The 12,308-nt window shown below is 35.6% G+C and overlaps 1 protein-coding gene and 1 pseudogene across 1 annotated transcript in view; one reads left to right on the top strand and one right to left on the bottom strand.

Annotated features, from left to right (window-relative positions):
• Positions 1–12,308, bottom strand: part of LOC137404761 (two pore channel protein 2-like) — a 272,314-nt pseudogene that overhangs the window by 153,185 nt on the left and 106,821 nt on the right.
• LOC137404036 (baculoviral IAP repeat-containing protein 7-B-like) overlaps positions 1–12,308 on the top strand; it is a 98,318-nt gene that overhangs the window by 30,476 nt on the left and 55,534 nt on the right. The window lies entirely within an intron of this gene.

The raw sequence follows: 12,308 nt of genomic DNA, 5'->3' as shown, positions 1-12,308 counted from the left end.
TTATTCAAAAAATTAATTTAAAGTTAAAATCGATGAAATTATCTGTCAAATGTTTTTCAAATTACAGTCGTTGTACTGAAAAGCTGCTAGGGAATATTGCACTACAGGGATGCTGGCCGAGCATAAACTCAATTTATGATGTTAGTTGGCCGTCCGATTCAGACTTTCTATCCAGTGCAGACAACTCCTCAAAGAGTTGTCTTCTCTTCTCAAAGAGTTGTCTTCAAAGAGTTGTCAAACTCTTCAAACAACTCTCGCTTAGTAGTTAGTCGGTGAGCTCATCCAACGCAGTCTTCAATTGCTGCAATTATGATTAATTTAACTGATTATGATGGAGAAACTTATATTTAACCATTGCGTGTTAATTACGTACATCCAGAAGAACTGTTAACTAATAACAATGTTACTCGTAGTCAGCTGCAAAGAATAGCCTTCACGTTTGCAAATTAAGCGTGTTGGTCGAAATGCCTTGAGCCTCATACTGGTGAGCTATAAATTGCTGAATACATTCAGTCGACAGAAATTGTTTTACTGGATTATTTATAAAACAATAAATAAATTTGTTTTATTTATTGCTTTATAAATCGAGGCAAATATTTGAAGCATTTTTAAGCTCTTAAAAAAGTCTACAGAATCCTGAGATGAACCTGCGGAGATGAACCTGCTGACCAACACCATCTACATTATCTACACTGGACCGAGATGAGCCAGCAATGGAACCTTCACTTTGCTCTGAGGAGCCAACAGCCACCAAGCAAACTGAAGAGGTCACTCCCGACCCTCTACATAAGCGCCCACGAGTAGACCATAAATCGCACCAGAGATATGTATACCGAATCTTTTACAGAAAGTCAACATGCTTAAAAACAAACTTCAAAGGCTTCAATACACCAAACACATTAAGAATAATCTTTTTGAATTATTGCCAAAAGAAAATAAAATCCAAAGTGCCAAGCTTGACTCAATAGACAGTTGCCTGCAAGAGCTAGTAGAAAATGAAGCCAAAAACTAAAATGGTCTACAGGCGAAATGTCAAAGAATTTGCTATCACCTTGTACTACTATTCTCAGTTTGCTCAAGGCTTCATGGCTTCCTGGCTTGATATCTCTTTAGGCGAAACAGTTGCAAGCTGTTTGCTGCAGGCTTCTTTGGCTGTTCTATACTTCAATTAGCCTCCCCTAGCTTAGCCTGGGCATGGCCCCCTTGGGGGATGGGGGAGAAAGAGAGCCATCTCTTTTTCCCCACCCCCAAGAGAGCCATGCCCAGGCTACCCCTAGCTCAGCTCTGCCTCTCTCTGGCTGTGCCTCCCCTCTTTTTTCTCTCTCTCTAATTTTGCCACTTTTTTATACTTGTCCTTGAGCAAATGTTGAATGGCATTGGCTCGTGTTTTTATTGAGGTTCTCGCATAATTTACTGCGTAATATCTGCTTCGGGATTGCTGAGGTGAGCAGACATCTGGTGCTGATGTTGAAATCTCAAAACAACATGCAAAGTCATATCAAGTTCAGCAACAATTTGTACAAAACTGGCTATTACTCAAAAACTATTTGGAGTGAAATTGTGAAATACAAAATCTGTGTTCATGAATAATTATTTAATAGTTTTTGGTGGTGTAAAGCAAACCATCATCTATAATAAAATGAACAAGCTGCAGCTATAATATACTGGATAAAGTGTTGTAAATACTTGTCTTGCTGATGACTGGTTGATAATGTAGTGTATGCTGACTGCTACCATGCTTCAGTAAATTGTAATCTTGCTGGCTCCTGTAATGTTCGTGATAGTCAGTATCTATATCTCGGCTTCTGCTTGTCACTCTGTAAAATTGATTTGCTGAATGTCCATTGGCAATTGTATTGGTAGTATAATAATCTTTTTTTCCAAAGTGGTGATGATCACTAATAATCATGATTTATTTAGATTTGTGTGTAGTTTTTCATTGAAGTTTTGCATTGTATTGGTCAGACAACTCCTCTAAGTTTACTGATCTACCATATACATGTATTCACATTTGATCCATTGGGATGGTTGGACAACTCTCATGCTTGATATTTGTAACAACTTAGCAATTTCCTAGATTTTCATGTTTGCTTGTTGATGTATTGCAGCGTTTGCTGCGCTTTATCCTAGCAGTCTTCATAAGCCTACACTTTGCTGTTTTTCTCAACTTGTCAGCCTTCAACCGTTTTGAATCCTGACACTGCGGCGTATTGATTAGCCTTCTTTTATCTATGGGAATGTTGTCTGCGCATATATAACAACTCTTTTTTGTTATCCGGTTTTGTTAATATCCCTATACAATATGGCTACCTAGTAAATAAAAAATACACACAGAAAGAACAGACAAATAACAAATAACGCTATGAATGGTGTGCTTGGTTGATTACATTTGTCATTGGGCGGCGTCTAGACGAAGCTAAGCAAGGAACGCACAGAGAAGGTAAGTGTTGTAATGCAAACTTGGATTTGCTTTGCTCAAAATAAATGTTTTCAAAGCGTAAATTACGATCTGAATAATCGAATGTCATCACATCAAAAATACAAAACATAAATTGTTAGAAAGTTATTGTACTCTGCATAAGGTGTATGATAACTCCAAATTGTACAGCAAATGCTTTGATTTGCAGGCCAGATGAAACAGTATATTAGCAGCTTTGATACAGTTGATCCGATGATTCGTGGAAAGATACACGGTTTTTTCACTCCATTGAAAATGAATTTTCATGGAGGTGCTCCCTCATGACCCTTTGCGTAACCACCAATTTACTTTATAGTTTGCTCACTAAAATAAAATTGGCGACTTTTTTAGGTTTACTACACCCTTTCGTAAGGAGTGGGTTTGTTGGGCGTAATAGAGGATTGTAAATGTGCTATGGTATGGTAGGCCCATTGAACTCAAAACTCCTGGAATGGCCAAGGTCATTCGTCCGTACAGAAATCCGGCCGATGCCGTGTTAAGTTAATTGTGACTAAATTTTATTGTGTTCAATGTAAAAAAAGAAATATAGTTTCAGATTTAACAGCTATGGAAGATCACGTATACACCTCTAAATTAAAGGAGCAGACTACTGAGACTACTACTAATAATTTATTGCAGGAGACAGAAGGATGTAGGTGCACAATGCTATTCCATCAACTGCAAAAAACTGCAGGAATAGACTTTCAAAGAAAAGGACATAACATTTCACAAGTGAGTCACTTTTTATGCTAGTTCTATTGCTATTGTTAAAGTCTACTATTACTGCTACTACTAGTTGAGCAACTACTAGTTAGTACTACCACTAGTTAGTTCTACTACACTAGACACTGGGTGAGTGAGAGTCGATCAGTGTCACTACTGACTGTGCAAGTGTGACTGTATGTTGTCGATGATTAGACAAATTTATAAGCTAGTGAGTGAACTTTTTCTTCCTTCAGAGCGAAGGTTTTTTTTATTTAAAATTTGAAATTTGTATTATATTAATATTTAAGAACTACAAATCATCACGTTATTTCTAAATAAATATTTGAAAAAAATGTTTGTAGTGCCTACAACAATATTTATTGTTGTACCTGGATATAGCTAGCAGTAAGAAGATAAGAGTAATAATACTATTATTATTATTATTACTACTGTCGCCAACTACTACAGTTTCATTTTAATTTCTAGATTTCCAAACAAAGTAACTGAGAACTCTCATTATTTACAATGATATCACAACTGCAGACGAGTGAATAAGCCTGGTCCTTGGGCACTTGTCTGCAATGAACATTTCAATGATCCATGTTTTAACAGAACAGGCCACAATGTTTGACTGAAACCAGATGCTGTCCCACACTGTTCACACTACCCCGTCATGTGAAGGTTTGCTTTTTTTCAATGTTGAATGGTGCTTTTCAACGATTGAATTCAAAACAATGTTGTCAAGCACCGTGCTGCTAGGTTGTTCAACTTAAAGTAGATATATCTACATTGTAAAGTTCTTTCAGAAACCTCAAACAGTACGCAAAACAGTGGCAGCTGCCACAGCGAGTGCTTATGAATATGTCTGCAGCTTAGCAGAATATCTCAATGTGAATCTCTCTAGTAATGTATCTGTGGCAATGGTTCGTACTTCTTTGCAGTACTTCCGCAATTTGTTTGTTATGATATTCGACAGCATCATTATGCTAAAAATCATACATTCAAACTGCAAGGTGCATCTTTGCGGCATAAAATACTAAAGCAGTATTTTTTAAAGGTCAGTAACAATGTAATCACTGTAATATTCATCTGTAGCTGTTGTTGTACTGCTATTTCTAATCTGTTTTAGTTCTAAGAAACTCTGATGCACTTTGGCTCAATATCCGGTGATATACTAATCCCCTTTTACACAGTTTCTGTAATGTGTATGTATAGGTTTTATCATCTGGTTACACTATTTCCTGCATTTCCTTGTTTGTATTATTTCGATTATCTTCTATTACAAATGTTTTTAATTTCTGTTTAGTTGTTGCAGTAGTTTATTCCATTTTTCACAAATACTGTATTATACATATCATACATTCATGAGCTATTGTGACATAAATCTTGAAAACAGTTTCTGTTTTGGCAGCATATGTGTTGTTTTTATTGAAATACTTCATGCGCTAAGTTTTTCCAATATGGTTTATGCATTTGTAATATAATCTGTAATATAATGGAATGGTTGTTAATTGCTTGAATATATCATTTGCTGGGTTTATGCATCTGTAGTACAACAGTTTGCATGAATAATACGGTCCACGATAAATATACGGCCCAATAATATGGTCCAATAAAACCTATTATACATCTACTTATCACTTATTATATCCTACTCCATATGTTATAAATAGGTTTTCTTCTGTCAGGGCACTTTAAACGTTGTGTAGGAGAAGTTTGCATTAACACCTAAGTGAAAAATAACCATTCAACATACATTTCTGTCATTCCTCACTGTTTGTTTACATAAGTAACTAGTACGCCATTAGCTCTCCAATATGGCGCATGCGTTACATATCGCTATCAGTGTAAAAGTCAAAGGTTTGCTGTTCCAGGGGTTACGCTTACGCGTGCCAGTCGGTCAGATCTAAAAAAGATAACGATTTGTGAGTTTCTAGCCGCAATTCCTAACTCTGTTGCGGAATGTACACAGAAATAAATTTTGGCGCTTATAATATAACTGCGCGGTGACAAGGTCGTTTCTACGGAACTACCAAACGGCTAATGCTAACTGTACTGCATAGTTGTAGTAGGCTGTTGTTGTAAATGGTTTTTAGTATACTCTTGAATAAGGCTTGTATATTGATACTTTTACTATTACAAACTGTTATGTATGTACTACATTGCAAGGCAGTTATTTTATATGACTACAGCAGGTTTTGGCTTGCCCACTATAGCATTTATGCGGATGCTAGGCAAGTTTGGTACACTTTATGCGGAGTATACCGTATGTAGCGACAAGGCTAATCCAAACAAGGAGATTGCACTGCTGCTTGGTAAATGAATTGAACGAGTTTATTTATTCTTGGCGACGAACAAATCTATACATGTTGTCCAACTCTTAATTCACCAATACACCGTGAAATCTAAAAGTTTAAATGAATATGTGACATGTGGTTTGCAATACTAGAAAAGATAAAAAGTGTACATAACAGCCATAAAAACATGCTAGAAAAAATGAATTTTACATTACATAAAAAGTAGCATACCTTTAATTGTCCAGGAATTGCCTTGTGTGCATATAGTAGGCATGAACTTCTGGAGTAAACAGCTATACAAGTCCTTTAGTCAAGGCACGAAAAAACCTACTGCCCAGGTTTGTCAGAGCACCCACTGGTCAGCAAGAGCAATTACTGGTGTCCCCAAACTCCATTGGTAGATGTAAGGTGATGACCTCCAACAAACCCTATCACAAGTCACCAGACCACCTGCTGCCTAGGCCTGTTTATTACATTACAAACCCCATCACAAGTCACCAGACCACCTGCTGCTTAGGCCTGTTTATTACATAACTAACCCCATCACAAGACCACCTGCTGCCTAGGCCTGTTTATTACATAACAAACCCCATCACAAGTCACCAGACTACCTGCTGCCTAGGCTTGTTTATTACATAACAAACCCAATCACAAGTCACCAGACCACTGCTGCCTAGGCCTGTTTATTACATAACAAACCCCATCACAAGTCACCAGACCACTGTTGCCTAGGACTGTTTATTACATAACAAACCCTATCACAAGTCACCAGACCACTGTTGCCTAGGACTGTTTATTACATAACAAACCCAATCACAAATCACCAGACCACCTGCTGCCTAGGCCTGTTTATTACATAACAAACCCCATCACAAGTCACCAGACCACTGTTGCCTAGGACTGTTTATTACATAACAAACCCAATCACAAATCACCAGACCACCTGTTGCCTAGTCCTGTTTATTACACTCACAAAACAGTTATACTTTTTCTTCTAATTACAATACAAATTAGAACCTGACTTTTCAGCAATTATTAGCCTAGCTACAAAACAGTAATATGTCTATTAAACACATGTTAGAACCTGACTTTTTAGCAATTATTAGCCCAGCTACAAAACATATATATTTCTATTAAATACATATTGGAACTTGTCTTTTCAGCAAATATTAGCCTAGCTACAAAACAGTTATATTTCTATTTAATACATGTTAGAACCTGACTTTTCAGCAAATATTAGCCTAGCTACAAAACAGTTATATTTTTATTAAATACATGTTAGAACCTGACTTTTCAGCAATTATTAGCCCAGCTACAAAACAGTTATATTTCTATTAAATACATATTGGAACCCGACTTCAGCAAATATTAGCCTAGCTACAAAACAGTTATATTTCTATTAAATACATGTTAAAACCTAACTTTTCAGCAATTATTAGCCTGGCTACAAAACAGTTATCTTATTTCAACTTCATGGACTTGAACAGGCTACATAAAAGTTTTATGACTTCATACAAACTAAAGCTTAGAGTTATGAGAAGGTATTATCATTGTATGTTGTATGTAAAAGTAATATACTATTTAGATTCACATAGCATCTCTCAACGATATATAATATGTACCAAATAGAAAAATCGTTGAAAAAGTTGAATACACCAAGTTGCAAAATTGTGTAAAGAAAAAGTACACACTGAGTACAGCTGTGTACACACTGCCTTGATGCATATTCCACTAATGCAAACAAACTGACTAGAAATACAGGATGGCTAAACTATATAAATGTATGCAACATAAAAGTTAATAAAACAGTAGTTACTACTAGATCAGGGCATCAAATAAAAGGTAATACACTATAATAGTCCGGTGTGAACAAACAATAAAATTTTGTTTTAAAACATATTGAAGATATGCCAGTTATCCGCATACATGTGTACATTGGAAAGCATAACAGGAAAGCATATGTTTAGCTATGCATAATGGATTTTTCCATACCATAATATGCTGGAGATGGCCTACTATGGTCATCATCAGGAGTCAACTTCTTACACCATGACTCGTAAGCTTCTAGTACAGCTGGACTCAGTGTAATAAGTTGCCGACTAATGACCTGATAGTCAGAGCTACTATCTTTAAGGTTAGAAGGCACCCTCGGAGAGACCCCCCATCTATATATAGTGTTACAAACTTGAAAAGGTCATATTCTGGTATAGTTTTTCAAGACAAATCCAATGGTATACTTGGTTTGTTCACCAAACAAACGGTTCTCATTTTATGAATCAGAATGTAGTTTCGAAGTCATGTTTCTCATGCAAAATATCTGGATGAAAGTTTCAGTGTATCCACTTTAAAAGTGGTTATTATAGTGCCAAACAGTGTATATCATGACAATATGAGAGCAGAATTTTCAATTACAATTTTTATTCAGGTAAAAAGAGACAAAAAGTCATAAATGCGAAATCAGGTTGGAATTTGGATCGTGGGTTGGACCACCTACACAGAGAAGAAAAATTCTGAGACCATAAAAAACATCAGTTAGGTTTCAAGGATTAGCCATACAAAATTTCAAGTTGATATCTTTAGAATTGACAAAATGAAAGCGTTTTAAAGATTGAAAACACTGACAAAAAGCAAATAATGAGAAAACGCTGCCTAAAGTTTGGGAATAGAAAACGGATGATTTCTTTACAGTTATGGGCAGACGGATTGTCTCATACCCTTTTAAAACCCTCAACTTGAATATGTATTATTAAAACCCTCCACTTGAATATGTATTATCATCTGGTGCAGCTGACCTTATGTTTGCCTTCCTAGCAGCAATTACCACAGGTTCAGCTGCCTTGTTTCTACGTACCACCCGGCAGCCATCAATAGCTCAGGCATATTGTCTCTAGAAGTGGCCAACATTCAGTCCAAGTTATAAGTGTTTTAAAGTGGTTTGACATACTTTTTAGTGGCAGCAATGGAAAGAGCACACTTGAATTATATAGGAAACATGTTTTTTTTGAAAATAATTTTTTTGAAAAAAAAAATCTATTTTGAGGGTGCCTTCTAACCTTAAGATAATATAAAATGGTCTCATTTACCATCTGAATACCATAATATGTTCCAGATATATGCTCCTGTCGACAATGTTCGTAATCTTCGGCTGGAACTACATTAAATACACCATAATTAGTATGGTGTGCTTTATAGCGCTTCAGGTACTTAATTTTATAATACATAAGCTGAGCATCTAGTGAGACAGCAGGAAATTCCACAGGGTTTTCTGTAAGCTCCTTGCCATTCCAGTTGGTAGCTTCATGATCTTCTGTTGTCGTGAAACACTTCACTGCTCCTTCCCTGGTGGATTCTTCCTTGGCTATTACACAAATAAATAAATAGAAAACGTTACAGACTACTCCACAAAGTTTTGATCTAGTTAACCCTTTGCTTACAAAATCCATAAAAGCCCGGAATACGAGCATTGTCTCAGCGTACGGATCTCGAAATAATTCGGCCTTCGATAGACCTTTTTTAAAATATATTATTTATTAAAAAAACAGCACTAAAATGAGTAATTTGATCAATTTCCATTGGCTTTGTAATACTGTTTTGAGGTTATAAATAATACCTAATACGCATGTGCAAGCAATACACATTGCAAAGATGTGATCTTTTATGGAAATCTATTCATCATGAACACACTCGGTTGTTCAAGCTCTGCTAAAAAAGTTTGTTTAGAGAAAGACATCGACTGGTTTGGAAATGAAGAAAAGGATATCAGGTCGGAATAATGTGGGGTAGACGATGAAAGTGAAAAATAAGATCAACAGGGTGAATTGGATTGCGAAAGTGAGAGTGAAACGGCCGGCGATGAAACCGAGAGTATTTACGGATTTCAAAGAGGAACTGACTTAAAACAAAAAAATTACATTTTGCTGACAGCTTGGCAGGAGTAAGTTCGAATTTTTAAACAGGTAAGTATTTTTAATATTTAAAGCTTTTTATAACATCGGCCATTATAAATGTTATATTTAACGAAACGAATAAATATGGCCTCCAAAAACATTGCGATGCTTCGGAGCCTGTTGATGGTAAAGATATTTGGCGAGTTATTTATTTAGTTTTGCATATAAGTATTTTCAAAAAGCCTACTCTGTTGTCTTACTGGTCCACAATCCTTTATTATCTACGCAGATTTTTAATAAAATTAAAAATAGAAAGAAAAATAGAAGCAAGTTTACTTTCTACTGTGCATTTTGCTGACAATTTTGAACAGCCTGCTAGCAATAGATTTTTCAAGTTAGAAGATCTTTTTGCCATGATATGCGACCGGTTATATTCTGTTTCGCTGCCTGGTAAATTCATATCTATAGATGAAAGATTGCTGGCTTGGAAAGGACGACTTGTACAACCAGTTTCTTTGCAAACTCTTGCAAACATATGACACCGTGCAGATGCTTATCATAAACCATTTTCACAGAGTTATTGCTTCCAAAAATGTATTTGTTATCGATGTTTTATGATAGAAAGGTGGCAACATTGACACATCACAATGTTGATAGAAATATTCACAGACGAATAACTTTGCAGGGACAATTTACAGGGAATTAATGGCTGCCTGTTGAGAAATTTCTAAGCTTTCAAATGCATATTCATTTATAGCTCTATTCCAATTTGCATGTAAGTTATAGCGAAGTTTAGGCGACATTGTCAGGCCTCCATTTTTCGCTGGTCTTTTGAGTCACGCACTGAGAATTTCGAGTGGCGCTCCCGCAATGCATCGGAGCTCATAACTCCACTTTCAATGCTCTTTGACGACCAATTTTTTTTGCAAATTGTTGAGAACCTATGAATCCGTGCATGTATTATTTATACAACATTGCCAATTACCTTTATCAATTAGGAAAATACAATTGAAAATGATGTATAAAAAAAATTAATAGCTTCAACAAATTGAGACTTTTGCTGGAAAGCATTTGCAAGCTATCTGCATAGAAAAAATATCAGCTTGTAGAGAAATTTCTCAGCTTTCCTATGCATATTAATTTATGTAACTATTAGAATAGTGATGTAAGTTACTGCAGTTTTTATGCAGTCATGCCGAAGGCTCAAATCGCCCTAGTAATTGCCTCCGTACGCTGGTATTTTCCCGGCCGTAAGCGCGCCGTAGCCAAAGGGTTAAGAACATGCATTAGATATATATAAAGCGGGTAATGTCCGTAGATACCAACACTACACTATTTAAAGATATCAGAATAGTATTTTCATGCTCTAGAGTGCTCTCAGGTTGGACACAGTAAAATAATTTTTATGTATTATTATGATACAAATATAAAACTTGTTAGCCTGTATGTGACTTACATCTTCAACCTACCTGCTTCAATAGAGAGCTTGATATCCACCAATGCTCGACCATCTTCCTAACATAAATAAAGACAACTGGTTAAAAACGAAATTCAATGCAAAAATGTTAAAAAGTTGTTAGTTCAGGTTGAGAAAATTAAACCAAATAAGTGAGGAAGTATTTTAACATCTATTTACATACAAGATATACAGATGTGCTAAATCTGCTGGGAATAGTTATTGTTTCACATACCTTTATACTTGCCAATAATTCTTTACGGTATGTGGAAGGATTTAAAGACATATCACCATCTTTTCTATTTTCTAGCTCAAACGATTCAACATATCGTTGCGCATGCTGAAAATATTAATAACATTTTAAAAATGGAGATTCTTAGAATTGTTCTTTAGTAAGTTTACAACAACAAAAATGTGCCGAATATCTAGAAAGTTCAAGATTATTGCATAACCCCCTACAAGGAATCACACTAATTTTAGTGAAAAAACATTGTGGTTAACAGTAAAAATTGACAGAATAGGACTAGGTTCCTTAGTAATAGTTAATGTGTAGATAAATAATCCAATCAGACGTTTCCTACTGATAGTTGTTGAAGTCTTGAGACCTCTACGAATGAGAGTGTCACTCACCTTGATAACATACAGTCCACAGCTTCACCTTGATAACATACAGTCCACAGCTTCACCTTGGTAACATACAGTCCACAGCTTACACAATCTTTCTGTTGCATAGCCGCCATCTCACTATTTGTCACAGCATAATCAGCAAACCTCTCATCAACAGAAACAAGCTTCCTGCAAATATTGTTGCTAACAGTGAGTTTTTGGATTAAACCATTTATGCTAGAATGCAAAGGCAATAACTGTTGCTTTTTGTAAGATTTACCGACAAACCTAGTGAAGAATTTCATGCTCACAACCAGCTGCAAACAGAATACCATATACAACTTGTATATAAAGCTATGCAAGCTAATGCAAGTTGCATGTTATAGATACACGCAGAGCAAGTATTTCCGTGTCTACAAAACAGTTATCTTATTCAAGTTACATGCTATATAAAAGATGTGCTGTTTTAAATTTTTAAAACAATTATAATAACTATGCACAGCCATGCAACACTAATTGTTCTCAAAATTAATATCTTGACATAGTCTTTTAGTATAAAAGTGCAGCATAAAAATACTAACCATTAGGGAGTAGTGACTTCGCTCAGAATCATGTCTTGGTACTATAATAATGTCAGCAGGCTGGTCTAATGCGTTAGTGAGACTATCATGGATCAGTAGAGCATGAAACTGAAAATAAACATTTGATAAAGATAAAAAAAGTTAACGAATAATACAATATGGCAAAATCTTTTTTGCTCCGTTAAGCGTTGCATAATAAGTTTATAAGATATATTTTTTGATGTAACAAAAATTATGATAAAATTAATCCCATGATGAACTTTTACCGCTGATTAAATGAAATAGAGATATTTTGACAGCATCACGTCCCATCAACTT

Source organism: Watersipora subatra, chromosome 9 (genome assembly GCF_963576615.1).
Source record: "Watersipora subatra chromosome 9, tzWatSuba1.1, whole genome shotgun sequence".
NCBI classification, from domain to species: Eukaryota; Metazoa; Bryozoa; class Gymnolaemata; order Cheilostomatida; family Watersiporidae; genus Watersipora; species Watersipora subatra.
The sequence above is the reverse complement of the archived record's forward strand: the minus strand, read 5'-3'. Positions and strand labels throughout refer to the sequence as shown.